Raw genomic sequence first — 14,701 nt, 5'->3', positions numbered from 1 at the left:
GCATTTACAAACTAACAATACTAATTGACAGAGGAGATTCCAGTACAAGTTTGCATGCATTCATTAACTGCTAAAGTCATACTAATAGAGGTGTAAATTATATTTTAATAATTTTTATTGAAGTTCCCCTGAACGTTTGTGAGTCTTGTTTGTCTTATCGTTGGCCATGATATCATATTGAATATTTTTTTTTTAATAAATAATTGTTTATTCAGTACAGCGCTATTCCATCTCTTTTCTTTCTTGCTTGGTGGGTAAGAGTAGAATCGATTGCATCCTTGAGCCCAGTCAGTTTCTCATCCAGTAGGGGGCTGATGACCGCAACAATATTGGCCAGCTTAATTTTGGACTGCTTAGATTTAGAAGTGGATTTGCATTTGTTTCTAGATGCAGATCTAGTGGAGGAACAATCTGAGTTGGATGAGTGTCCAGGGGGGTTCAAGGCTGGGTCTGCAGAGGACATTTGGAGGGATACCAGAACCTTTTCATAGAAAAAAGTCCCCACCGAGGTCTAGACAATAAATGGGAAAACGCAGGGAGAGTGGGACAAAGGCCACATGTGTGAGGTTAAAATGGCATGTTTTGCATAAGGATGGTCACATCAGGTGATAAAGTGTGATGATGAAATGCCATTGGGGCTTAGGAGACTGAAGCCAGATTACATTGCAGTGTAATAGCAGGCCACAGTCTGTATGCAGAATTATGCTCAAAATATGAGGGTGTAAGAACAGAGCCCAGTTATATACAAAATACCAGGAAAGTGACCACACAGCACTTCTCCCTAACAGGGGGAGACAGATGATTTAAACAGGCTGTGCATATCAAGTGGGGGCAGCCATAAGGTGGAATGATGTATCATTCTTGGGGTACAGAGAGGGCAATGAGGTTCTGGACAAAATGTAATAAGTAAAGTCAGTGTACTTGAAAACAAAGGAGTACCTGGCACTGTTAAAACACTGGTAGCATGGATCTTGCACACAGGGGAGTAGTGTCACAATGTGTTTAGGCTGAATCCAGATTCAGTGTTCAGCAGGGGCAGCATAGGGGACTGATCACCGCCATGAGCACCACAGGGTCACAGCTCCATCCGGTGTGCTAGGTTGCAATACGCTTATGTGGTATGGAGTTCTCCCAGGTGCCATGGGTCAGGAGGAGATAGTGGGTATGGAGTGGGATCACTGCAGGGGCTACTATAAGGAGCATATGCAGGCTTTGCTCCGTTCTGTGCAGTGGGCAGCCTCCCGGAGTTGAGGCAGAAACAGCGGTGGAGGTGTGGTTTTGAGCGGGGCAGGGAGAGGCCAGGTTTGGTCCACCATCGCCGGCCAGGGTGTTTGGCATTGTGTTGTTCACGCGCAGTGGCGGAACTCCCGGAGGCAATGGAGTCATCTGCCGCCGGGCGTCAGGCTTAAAGGGGCACTGGCTCCATTGCCTCCGGTGTTGCGCTTAGTGCCGCTGCCGCATTTACCTTATTCAGCGGCGCGGCTATGTAACGCAGCAGGGCGGGCGCAGGCAGGCTCCCCCCGTATCCTTGTGAGCAGTGGTGCGGGCGGACGCAGCCCCCCCCATCCTTTTAAGCGCCGCTTACTAAGCGGTGGTGCGGGCGGACGCAGCCCCCCCCCCCCCATCCTTTTAAGCGCAGCGTAAGCGGTGGTGCGGGCGGACATCCCCCCTCCCCGTAGCATGTGCGCAGCAAGCCATTTCTCCCTGTCACCATGAGCTGGGACTCGGGAGTCGGGCAGAAGACAGTCCACTCCACACAGCCAGCCAGTGTGCGAGTGTGACTGTCACGAAGCAGGCAGATGGCAGCTGTCATCTAAAAGACGCTGCAGCAGCAACCTTTGAGGGTAAGTCTATGAAGCCCCTCTCTCCCTGACATTTTCTCTCCCTCTCTCTCTCTTTCTCCCTCTCTCTCCCTCTCTCTCTCTCTCTCTCTCTCTCTCTCTCTCTCTCTCTCTCTCTCTCTCTCTCCCTCCCTCCCCCCTTAGGGGGGGGGGGGGGGGGGGGCACCTTTTTATCTTGCCTCCGGGCAATGTACACAAACTTACGCCACTGTTCACGCGCGAAGAACGCGCGTATCCGGCTGTATCCGGCGCACCACGCCACAACCTGTGAGAGGGTTTTGAAGTCCTGCCCCTCTCCGTCTCCACAAACAGCACTGCCATGGGCCCGCATAGCAGAGCGACCAGGTGAGGATGGAAGGGGAAGCCATGAACCCTATTAACAGTTTCTTATATAACGCACACATATTCTGCAGCGCTTTACAGAGAATATTTGAACATTTGCATCAGTCCCTGCTTTAGTGGAGCTAACAATCTATATTCCCTACGACATGTATATGTACACACATTCATTCTTTGTTAAAACCAATTAACCTACTGTACCAGTATATTTTTTGGATTGTGGGAGGAAACCGGAGTACCCAGAGGAAACCCACGCAAGCACAGGGAGAATATACAAACTCTGCACAGTTAGGGTCATGGGGGGAATTGAAACCATGACCTCAGCACTGTGAGGCAGTAATTTTAATCGTTACACCGTCCGTGCTGCCCCAATGCAGTGCCCCAAAGTGTTAGTTTAAACAATTTACATGATACAGTGTCTTGATGAAGAGCTGAGGCTCGAAACGACGTTGACCTATAACAGTAAATTTTGAGTTTCATCACAAGTCCTGGAGTGACGTTTCTTCTTCTGCTATTTATACTTTGGGGTCTCCACCCCCTGAAACGGGCACCCAGGCAAGAAACAACTCGCTGCTCTGGCAGTTGGGCAGTGCTGGTCCCTTCTCACAGTGTGTGTGTGTAAATATATATATATATATATATATATATATATATTCATGTTTATATTAAACCCCCCTCCCCCCTGCAGTTACCCATTGACTAAGATTTTACTACCTTTACTCAGTGTTTTGAAAGTGTAATATTCTCCCGTGCAGGTTGCGGCCAGTAATGACAAGCGGGAGGGCCCCCCCACCCTGTCTAAAGTGACCCCCAGACCCCCCAAAGGATTAATCCGGCCCTGTCCCCGCCACCAGGAAGATTGCCAAATCGGAGGGTTAACATGCCGTGTAGCCAAGGTGGCATCATTGGCTGTAGGGATACAATAACAGAATGAATGGGGACAATTCAGTCTAATAAATGGCCCCACTGAGGTTTGTACCTCCATTTGTAGGAAATTTCCAATCGGTCCTGGTTGTGAGGTCCAAATATCTATTTGAATGGGGGGATTGCATATAAGTGAAGATGACATAACTGAAGAGTCCCTTTAGCAAAGAGCAGAGAATAGACTGATAAAGTGATCTCGCTCTAGTGATAAATGCGTGCCCTCTTGTGTTAATATGATCTGTCATTTGGTTTAATCTGTCTCCTACAGTTGTTTTCATGAACTTTTCATGCCTGACCAGCTTACCTTTCCAAAGTGATTGGTGCAGGATGGGTGCATACAGCAGGACCCCCGACGGAGACGCCGTGTGCCCCCCCCCCCCCCCGCAGGATCCTCTACCAAAAGTACAACAGAGGGAGCCCCCGGCCTGTAGGCCCAGGGCAGGATCTTCAGAAAAGCAATGGACCTGTCTACCCTCCCCCCATCCAGCTCCGGGTGAAGCCACAATGGCGGCCTCAGGAGAGTAGTGGGTATGGCTCCTGCATTGGCGGCAGCGGCAGGGGACCTCGGCCCGGCACCACTGACTCCCCCCCCCCCTCTCCCCACACACACTGTCTTTCCTCCCCATGATGGCACCGCTGAAGGCTGTCTAGGAACTGTGCTGCTCAGTCATATGTAACCCTGTGTCTCCCTTGTCTTGTCCATCACCCTCCCAGTGTACATCTAGTGCACATCAGTATGTATCTGTATATGTCCTATATCTATACCTATGTTCTATATATACACTGTCCACTGTTTATTTATTGCCTACCGGCTGTTGCAGGGACCGGTGGTGCCGCTGATGGCTGCCTAGGCACTGTGCACCTCTGCGGGCACATGTTCCCTGTGTGATAACTGTGCTGCCTCTGCTATATTGGTACTTGCCTTGCTGTTGCAACGGAGCAGCCTGGCGGGTATTTGTCCCCCGCATGTAATGTCTTAATGCCCTCAATGTCATTTGTGTAATGTCTTAATGAAATGTATGTAATGTCTTTGCTCTTAATACAATGTATGTAATGTCTCCCCCCCCCCCCCCCCCTTCATCCTTGCTTGATGCTGCACTGTAATCCACAAAAAATTTCTAGTGTGCATAAGCATACATGGCCATATAAGGTGATTCTGGAGAGGCGCAGGACTTTCTCGGCTCCTGATTGGCCGCTAGGCGGCCAATAGAATCATTCTGAGGAAAGGCGCGGAAGATGAAACATCTCTGCGCCTCTCCAGTCCGAGAGCGGGTACCAGCCGGGAGCAGCGCGTCTGCCGAAGAGGATGCCGAGGTCGTCGCCGGGGACCAGGTGAGTAGGATTTCCTTCCTTAGGGACCCCTTTTGGACTACTTCGGATCCTGGACCCCGGAGACATCAGCCCTGGAGCCCAGGACCCCGGACCAGCCCCGGAACCAGGACCAAGGCCCTGGAACCGGACTCTTCTGTCCAGGAGCCCCGGACCCAGGATCCAGGGACCGACCTACGGGCTCAAGGTAGGTAAGTATCAGTGTGTGTGTTATGTGTGTATTAAACTTTTATTTTTCAGGGTGTCAGTGTGTTTTATTTAACTATTTTTTGTACTGTAGAACTACAAGTGCCAGCGGGCCCTTTAATGCCCCGCATGCTGGGACTTGTGGTTCTCCAAGTCCCAGCATGCGGGGTAGGCTTGCTGGGACTCATAGTTCTACAGGAGAAAACAATAGTTTTTCTTCAATTTTTTACACTTTCCATCAGCCCGATGCCCACCGCCCAGGGGCATCGGGGACAGCCCCGGACTTTCAGCATGGGCTGGTAAGTTCTGGAGGGGGGGGGACCCCTTCATTGGGGGGGTCCCCACTTCCACAGGACCCCTGCCCATGCTGACCAGCCAGGGGGATAATGCTTTGGCCGCAGGACCTTATATAATAAGTGTCCCCCGGCTGTGGCATTACCCTGCTGGCTGGTTGGGTCTGGTGCTGGTTCTTAAAATACGGGGGACCCCTAGTCATTTTCTCCCCCATATTTTGTGAACCTGCGCCGGACCTTGAGCCTGGTGCTGGTTTCATTAAATCAAGGGGACCCCTATTTGTCGGGGACCCTGATTTTATGTCACCAGCACCGGCTCAATGAGCCCGGGGCGGGTTATGCTATGGCTGGGGACCCTGCGCTGTTTTTTTTTATTTTAACTGTTTAAACTTTTTTTTACACCAGAACCCTGCACAGATCATTGCGATCTGTGCAGGGTTCTGGCTAATTCGCCCATCAGAACCTGGTCTGATTTTTGGGCGAATTATAGACACACTTTATACAAATCGCATACCATTAAATATGCGATTTGTATACTTTTTCATGTGAAAACATCTGGATGCGATGTGCTGTGAAAAGCAGCCATCGCATTTCCAGTGTGTCCAACTTGTTGGGCAAAATCACACTTTTTTCACATTTTTGCAGCTCATTAAATATGCGAAAATGGAAAAAAATGCGATTTCGGCCGTTTTTGCGGAAAAAATCGCAAAAGTCTAATTATCTCAACCCATAGAATGTCACCCTATGTACTGAAACAGTTGAATTTTCATTAGTGCTGGGCAATGATTAAAATTTTTAATCCGATTAATCGCAAGAAATGTTTGCGATTAATCGCACTGATAGGCACATAAGTACCGCTTACCTAAAATATTTTTTGCCATGGGTTCCATGTTCATTGCCAGGGGGATTACATGCTTGTTACCAAGGGGGATTGTCTGCTCATTGCCATAGGGGTTGCATGCTCGTTGCCAGGGGTTCTATTCTCGTTAACCGCGGTTTCCTAATTGTTGGCAGGAGTTTCATCCCTGTTGCCAGGGGTTACATTCTCATTGCCAGGGGGGTTTACATGCTCGTTGCCTGTGGGTTTACATTCTTGATGTCAGGGGGTGTTTATGTGCTCATTGCCAGGGAGGTTTACCTGCTTGCTGCCAGGCAGAGGCGTAGCGAGGGCGGTGCCGGTGGAGCACAAGCTCCAGGTGCAGGAAGCTATCTTGGCGCCGTGCCGGCACCACCATCTCGTCTGCTGAAGTACTGCCACTTCTATCCCGCACGCTCAAGTCTCTCCCCCCCCCCGGCTCTCCCACAAGCTCCCCCGCCGTGTTCGTCGAGATGCTATTTAAAAGTCACATCTCCCGCAGGACCGCGCTAGCCAATAGGCGCTTGCGGTCCAGCAGCCAAACAAATGGTGGCTGCTGGACCGCGAGCGCCTATTGGCTAGCGCGGTCCAGCTTGAGATGTGACTTTTAAATAGCAGCACCGTGCACTTGCACATCTCGCCGAACACAGCGGGGAGGAGCCGGGACTCGGGAGCGGGCAGGCGGATTGCACCGCTGCTTTGCCGGCTGTGGGTGGCGCACACTGTACCCTGACAGCTGGGGGGACTCCACACTACTCCCTGCTCTGCACGATCACGTCCCCATCCCTGCTCTGCACGATCACACCGACCCACCCACCCTGCTCTGCACTATCCCACCCACCCTGCTCTGCTCTGCACTATCCCACCCTGCTCTGCACTATCCCACCCACCCACCCTGCTCTGCACTATCACACCCACCCACCCACCCTGCTCTGCACTATCCCACCCACCCTGCTCTGCTCTGCACTATCCCACCCTGCTCTGCACTATCCCACCCACCCACCCTGCTCTGCACTATCACACCCACCCACCCACCCTGCTCTGCACTATCACACCCACCCTGCTCTGCACTATCACACCCACCCACCCACCCTGCTCTGCACTATCACAACCACCCACCCACCCTGCTCTGCACTATCACAACCACCCTGCTCTGCACTATCACAACCACCCACCCTGCTCTGCACTATCACATCCTCCCACCCTCCCTGCTCTGCACTATCACTCCCACCCTCCCTGCTCTGCACTATCACTCCCACCCAGTGGCGTAACTATAAATTTTGCTCCCCCCCTGCCAAAAAAGTTTGTGGCGCCCCCCATTTGTTTGTGTGTGTGTGTATATATATATATATATATATATATATATATATATATATGTGTGTGTGTGTGTGTTTGTGTATGGTTATTGTTATAGGCTGCCGGGTGTGTATATGGTTAGGCTTATAGGCTGCTGGGTTTGTGTGTATGGTTAGTGTTATAGGCTGCAGGGGGGGGTGTGGTTAGTCTTAAAGGCTGCGGCGAGGGAGATGGGTGGTGTTAGGCTGCAGGTGGGAGGTGAATTTTTGGGCAGTGGGGGGGGGGTGTATAGATAAGGTTAGTCTATGGGGTTTTGTTTAGTTAGGGTTAAGCTACAGGGGGGTGTATAAATAAGGTTAGGCTACAAGGGAGGGTATGTATAATTAGAGTTAAGCTGAAGGGTAGGGTGGTGTATGAGTAAGGGGGGGGTATTGTCAGGTTTCAGGGGGTGTGTAGTAGCTACTATCCTTTCCACATTTGCTTGAAAGGAGGCTGCTTTTGTAGGACACTCCGGAACAAGTGTCTTCAGGGGGGTAGAGGGAGCCACCGCGTCCCAGACTGCTTCCTGTGTGCCGTCCAGTGCCGGGTCCTGCAGGAGAGGCCGCCATTGGCACTGCTGGGTCTAGCAGTAGGGGCGGTAGGGGGACAGCCAGGAGCCGTGTGTCATCTATTATTCGGGCCTCCTCCGCACTTGGGCACACGCCCGGCTGCAGGTCCCTCAAGGGAACAAGTTAAAGAGCCGACAAGCCTGGAGCTTATATATACACACACACACACACGTCTTGGGGGTAAGTGTTCTTTGTATTTGGTTTGGACCTGGCATATATACACATCCATCCATCCATCCATACATACATATAGCATGCACACATACATACATACATACACATAGCATGCACACATACATCCATACACACACATACGGTACAGTACACACCCAACCTCATTAAAATCCCTCCACCACCATTCAGAAGCTGCTCCCACAAACAAGTGCATAGTTTATTACAGATAGCCTGTGTCCAATCTGCCACCTCCTCCTCCTCCAACCACCCCCCAGATATATTGTACAGTATATCACCCATATTTAACATTACCTGGGATAGGAGAACGTCCAAGACAGTTAGGGGCACATTTACCAAAATGGATTCGTATAATAAAAGTGAAAAAAGTCGTATTCGTAGGCGTATTGTCGTGAATTTCTGGCGTATTCGTGAATTCGTAATTTAAGAAGTAAAAAAATCGTACTATCGTGGAAATTATCTTGGCGTGAACTTGTGATATTGAGGTCGTATTCGTATATCAAAATACGACTACGCATGTGTACGAAAAGTCTACACCATCGATAGAATACGACTGATTTTTGCATGGGCTAGGTGTGTTTTCCTCATGTACTAAAAATTCGTATTCGTGAAGTTGTAAAATCGGATTTGTAAACAACTCCCATTCGTACAAAAATTCGTGAAATAAAATACACCCTCCTTGACAAGGTCTATTTTAAAGTGTATTTCACCGGCTTCAATGGAACACATGTGTTATCATTTGAAAAACACATCACACACACACACACACACAAACACACACAAATATCGACTATAGGACAAAAAAAAAAACCTAATGGGACAAACTTTGAAAAGGACAAGACAAACAATAGCACAAGACAACTTTCAGAACAATACACACTCAGAAATCACTTTGAACAAACTCACCAAAAATCACCAAACAACTCACCACTGCACCTCTCTCCTACACACTCCAAACTACACCCACAACAAGTTTTGGCGCCTCCACGACTTATATATGGGTGTGAGAGCCCTCCCCAGTGTAAAAGAGATACACCAATCACGCTTGTAGTTTCATTTTCGTAGTGAGCCATGTGGTTGAATATACGAAAATTCGTATTTCATTTCACGACAAATTCGTGAAATAACGGGCTTTTCAGACAAAAATCTCTACGACATTCGTATTTCACCTACGAATCTACGACACTACGAAAACATGCGTAAACCAACATACGAATGCCTACACCATCGGAAAATACGAATTTTAAAAATACGACTTTGTAGTAACTTACACTCCGGAACACGACTTTTTCAAGATCACTATCATTCGTACACATTCGTATTTCCTACGAATACAAATACGAATACGAATTTTTAGGGAATCCATTTTGGTAAATTTCCCCCTTAGTCACTGCCACTGCCTTTCAAGTTTCCCCTTCGCCGCTACACTGACCAGGCTCTGTTTAAAAATCTGCGTCTGAGGGGACTGGGGCCGTAAGCTGTGTGCTGCAGCTCCCCCCTATGAAGACAGTGCCGGGGATCGCGGAGAGGAGGAGGCCCGCGCCGGGGACCGCAAGTAGGAAGCCAGGCGCCGGGGATCGTGGGGATGATGTGCGCGCCTGCTTCAGAATACGCCGATCAGACGCTAAGCCACGCCCCCTCCTCAACCTGCCGCTGGGACCCGTTTTTCTTCTGTTCCAGCGGCTGGCACTACACTGACATTTTCTTCATCCAACATCCCCAGGGGCCAGGCGGTCTGACTCCTGACCAGCGGCGGCGTCTGTGTGCGGACCTTCCGAGGAGAGGTACGCACAGTCCTGGCTGACAGGATGCCATCATCTATATTTGCAGTGGCGCCAACCGCAAACCCCCCGGCACTTGCTCCCCCAAGCGGCTGCGGTGGCTGCTGCACCATAGTTACGCCACTGCTCCCACCCTCCCTCCTCTGCACTATCACTCCCACCCTCCCTCCTCTGCACTATCACTCCCTCCCCTCCACTATCAATTACTCACACCTACCCTCCCTGCGAGCAATTTCAGTCCCCCTTGGCAACGAGCAATTTCAGTCCCCCTTGGCATTGAGCATGAAGCCCCTGGCATAGAGCATGTAGGTAAGTGGCACTTATATATTAAATTTGTAATGGGCATTACAGTTTGTTAAATAGTATGCAATGGGCATTGCAGTGTGTTAGTATGTGATGGGCATTGCAGTGTGTTAGTATGCGATGGGCATTACGGTGTGTTAGTATGTGACGAGCATTACGATGTGTTCTATAGTATGCAATGGGCATCATGTGTGGCCTTATGTGTAATTGGCGTTATGGCTGTGGCTTTATGTGTAATTGGCGTAATGGCTGTGGCTTTATGTGTAATTGGTATTACAAAGTTTGCTAAAATGTGCAATGAGCATTACGGTGTGTGGTATAATGTTGGGCCATGCCCACTTTTCACTGCGCAGGAGCCTCACCTACTACAAATTGGGGGGCGCGAAACATGCCCTTGCTCCGGGCGCCGTGGCACCTAGCTACACCCCTGCTGCCAGGAGGTTTTATGTGCTTGTTGCCATGGACGGTTTATGTTCTCCTTGCCAGGGGGTTACTAGCTCATTGATAGAGGTTGCAGGGCCACTGCGCTCCCAGAATCTGCACTTCCAGGTAGCACTGGGAACTCTGCATTCCCCTGACAGAGGATAGAGGTGAAGGAGCACCTCTACCGTCTGTCTCCTTTACAGCGGCAGACATTTTTGGAGGGGCGCAGGGTCTACGTCTGCATGTGGACAGAGACTCTGTTTATACAAACGGAGCAGAGCAAGATGGGGGGGGAGTACAGGAGGGAGCCACAGGCAGCAGCCAAGACGGTGTGTGGCAATCGGCAGGCAGTGAGCTAGCACCCTTCTACCCTGGGCCTCTGTAATGCTGTCAGAGACTCTGCACCTCTGCAACGCCATGCCCCCCCCCCCACTGTCGTGCCCTCCCCCCGCACATTAACAGCATTAATGACCTTTGTCGCAGCTAAGGTGCTGCCGCATTAATGCGATATTGAGACATTTAAGTGTCCAACACTATTTGCTCATACAGTAGTCAATCTCTGAATTAGCCCATATTCCTCATTTCATTTTTATATAACTTACTGCTGCATTATTTAAGTACAATGAAACCAAAGAAAGGCAGCCCGATAAGCTTTATACAGATGGCTTAATAATTAGACTATTTTTCTATCACAACAACATCTCACTATCGAAGTTCTATGGCAAGCAAGCACTTTCTGATGACATTTTCTAAGTCAAGAATGTAAGTATTGTACACATTGTTCAAATGGTAAAAATGAAATGAAAGAAGATGCTAAAGGAATATTTCCATTTGTGCGTTACTCCTGTTCAGTAAACAGATGTTTGGTTTTACATCAATAGCACGGATACCGTGACCGGTGTTAATCAAATCACACTCCAAGTAATTTAAAACTGTTATCAACTAATATACATAATGGTTTTAGCTGATGTATGTTGGAGCTTTTAGATCTTAACAATAATCTCATTAACTGTATTATTCATTGGATATTCATTTTACTAGACATCACATCATATTAATGAAAATGGAGAGCACAAGAGACACAAGGACATCTCATCAGTCTTCTTCATGTCTCATACACCTTAATGGACATTAGGGAAAAAAGAAATACATATATTACCATAGTTTTATGCAAAGGGATATGATCGCCTGGGGAGCCCATGTGTATTTAGTCTGCCTCCGTGCAAGCTTACGAGCAGGGCCCTCCTACCCTTTTTACTCTTTGTAACTTCCCAGTTTGTCTTATCCCTATATCCAATTGTAAAGCTTATCCCTATATCCAACTTATCCCTATATCCAATTGGAACTTGCTTCACGGAAATTTTTGGCAAAATAGCAAACACAATATCTATGCACTTTTAAAGACAATCACGATACCACTATGCAAATATACACAATATTTAAGAAATAATCGCATTATGTGAAAATCTCAAAAGGACAAAGCACAGAGATGTACAGTTTTAAACATTTATCAATAAAAAAGGTTGTGACATCACAACTGTAAACCAACTACACATTTATTCATAGGGTGAAGGGTCCTGACATCACAAAAACTTGACATCCCATTGGTCAGATTCTCATCTTTGTTCTCTGAAGTCTTTGTCCTGCTACATGTATGTCCTCAGGCTCCTTCCTATAGACCTGTACATTTAGTTAGATAATGCATACTTTAGCTATAGTTTTGTATGGATTATATTTAATAGTCACGTGGTGCATTTATCTACGCAGGGTCACTGCATTCTTCTGATTGAAATAAGGAACAAAACAAGTCCAAACAGTACAGTTTATGTACTGCCTGCACAAACCAACCTTTGCCAAATAATAGGGCCTGATTCAGATCTGTTCCCTAGGCTGTGTATGCCGCCTGACCAAAACCCCCCCCCGCCCAAATCCCCTGCAGTTGACCGGAGGAAAAATCATGAGAAGGTCGCTGTCCATCGAATGATTTTTCCTCCGTTCGTGGATAAACGTGAGTTCATATTTACTTTTATCCTGGACGGAGAGGGCCAAAAAGGGGGCAGGCACTGACATCATGTGATGTCAGCCACCCTTCCCACACCTGCATTCCCAGGGGAATGCCCAGCATTTTTACTTCCTGCCCCTGGACCTCCCAGTCTGGAGTGAACGGCTCAGCGAGTGTGAAACTCTCCAAAGCTGTTAGCTCCATGGGTTTGTGCATGTGCGTATTCGTGCATGTGCAGACCCCAAACATCAGGGAAGGGGACAGATTCGGACACGTACAGGACTGAATTGGCTCCATAGTTTTTGTACTGAGCACATGCTAAAAAAGGCAGATAGTGAGACAGGGCTGCTGCCCCCCAAAATAAAGTCTGTTATTGTAGAAAAGCCAGATGCAGTCTGTGAGACTGCAATGGCTTCACTGTGAGTGGCAGTGATTTCCAATTGGAAGTCAGACCTGCCAGTCACCCAAGACATTCCAATTGGGAGGTGTTCCCTCCCTCCAGGGCTGCATCTTTGGCTTCTATGGGCTGCAGCCGAAGCAGCCCATACAGTCCCGCTGGCCGCTGTATGTGTATTGGCGCTGGCCGCGGCTTTAACCCTTTGAGGTCCGCACCAAAAAAAAGTTTATTAGGAACGGATTTCTCAACCGTTTGGTAGAGACCTATATCTCAAAAACTGTGGGGTCTCATTTTACAAAACTATTGATTGTTTTTGGATGTTGTTAATATTATCCTCAGTGGGAAAAAAAATTCCTTTGCTTTTTTTGTGGAGCGGACCTCAAAGGGTTAAGAATATGACCGCGGCTTAGGGAACATGCGGCCTCCTGCACTGAGGATCTGTCTCCTGTTTTTCTTAGCCTGAAGGTGCAAAATGTGACTGCGCATGTGCACCAAAGTTCCAGGGTTGGGAATCTGCAAGAGCAGCATCATGATGTACCCCGTGACGTCGCTGCTCCGCTCCGTTGCCCTACTTCAGACCTCCACGCTGCTGCAGCTTTATAAAAATAGTTTCTCTCCCCCTGCCACCTCTTCTGCTTCATTAAAATGGTTCCTCTTCCCCCTCCCCTTTGTGTGGAACATGACAAAACCCCCCAGCATCTAAAATCTCCCTGACACTGCTTTTCAAATGTAGGGAACCTTGGCCAGAGGAGAAGCCAGGAAGCAGTGCAGCCTGCCTGTGCCGATCCTCACACAGGAACCCTGCTTCCTGCTGCCGGATTGTGCATGTGAACCAGTCCACCTTACTTCCTCCTGCTAGTGCCGCAGGCCTGCAGCCTCGGTGTCCATCCAGCGGCGGCAGCGAAATCAGCTTCACAGCCTCAGGTAAACAGGGGGAGAACAGGACTGAGGCGTCCGGACACCACAGGCTTCTCCCAGAAAACTTCTCTGAGAGATGGTGTCCTGACTCCTCAGTCCTGTTATTGTGCAGGGGGAGCAGGCTTTGGTGTCCAGTTATTGTGCAGGAAGGCAGCCTGTGGTGTCCAGTTATTGTGCAGGAGGAGCAGCCTGTGGTGTCCAGTTATTGTGCAGGAGGAGCAGCCTGTGGTGTACATTAATTGTGCAGGGGGAGAAGCCCGTGGTGTCCAGTTATTGTGCAGGAGGAGCAGCCTGTGGTGTTGTTATTGTGCAGGGGGAGCAACCTGTGGTGTTCTGTTATTGTGCAGGGGAGCAGCCTGTGGTTTCCTGTTATTATACAGGTGGAGTAGTCTGTGGTGTTCTGTCCTTATACAGGGGGAGCAGCCTGTTGTGTCCTGTTATTATACAGAAGAAGCAGCCTGTGGGGTTCAGATTGTATCAAATTCTGTAATGGACATTATGGTGTGTTCCATAATGTGTAATGCCTCCTTTTTCTGATGCCACGCCTACTTTCCATGAGCCCACGCCCCCTTTTTGCCACGCAAAGATCCCGTCTGCTACAGGTGCAGCTGTGTGCTCAAAATGCCAGGGCCAATTTCTGGTCCCAGTCTGGCCGGGGGTATGCACATGTACCTGTCACCTGCATTGTACAGGTGCCAGTACCGTGATTTTGCTTCTATACTGTGCTTTTGCTGGTCCCAGTGCCTTTAATCTGCATTGTTCAGGTGCCAGGACCGCAGCGATGAGCAGGGGGAGAACAGTGACTGAGCAAGCGGGGGAGGGGGGGCAGCCCCATCCTATAATCAGGTAGGAGCCGACACTAGATATTAGTTCTAAGGTACAGCATTAGGTCTGATACATAAGTCTTCAGATTTGTCTGATGATTTACTACAAAAGAAAGGAATATACTGTGGAAACAAATATGTCTCTACAAACAAATTAGCATTGACAGATATATCAGTATTGAATTACAG

The sequence above is a fragment of the Crinia signifera genome, chromosome 4, assembly GCF_055691185.1.
Source record: "Crinia signifera chromosome 4, ASM5569118v1, whole genome shotgun sequence".
NCBI lineage: Eukaryota > Metazoa > Chordata > Amphibia > Anura > Myobatrachidae > Crinia > Crinia signifera.
This window is presented reverse-complemented; position numbering follows the sequence as displayed.